This window comes from Penaeus monodon, chromosome 19 (assembly GCF_015228065.2).
Source record: "Penaeus monodon isolate SGIC_2016 chromosome 19, NSTDA_Pmon_1, whole genome shotgun sequence".
NCBI lineage: Eukaryota > Metazoa > Arthropoda > Malacostraca > Decapoda > Penaeidae > Penaeus > Penaeus monodon.
This window is the reverse complement of record NC_051404.1, coordinates 46750665-46750936: the sequence shown is the minus strand read 5'-3', so window position 1 is coordinate 46750936 and position 272 is coordinate 46750665. Positions and strand designations below refer to the sequence as shown.

At 47.1% G+C, this 272-nt stretch overlaps 1 protein-coding gene across 1 annotated transcript in view; it reads left to right on the top strand.

Annotated features, from left to right (window-relative positions):
• Positions 1–272, top strand: part of LOC119585420 — a 17650-nt gene that overhangs the window by 1433 nt on the left and 15945 nt on the right. The gene's annotated exons all lie outside the window — the stretch shown is intronic.

Below are 272 nucleotides of genomic sequence, written 5' to 3'. Positions count from 1 at the left end.
CGGCCACATCGCCCTGGGTCAGGCACCACGTCAGAATCGGTAGACACGCGGTCTGGGTTGCAATATGCAGTAGGACCTGACAGCAACGAAGTTATGACAGAAATACTATTGACCAACATGCACTACTTGGCTGGGAATGCACCTGTTACGCCTTACAACAGAAACTATGCAGATTCTCCGTCAGGAGATTGACATGCCTGCGAAGCTAAATTGGTTTCTGATAACTTGGATGATTCTCAATTTGTGGGAAAGCTGTCGAATTATTGACACAT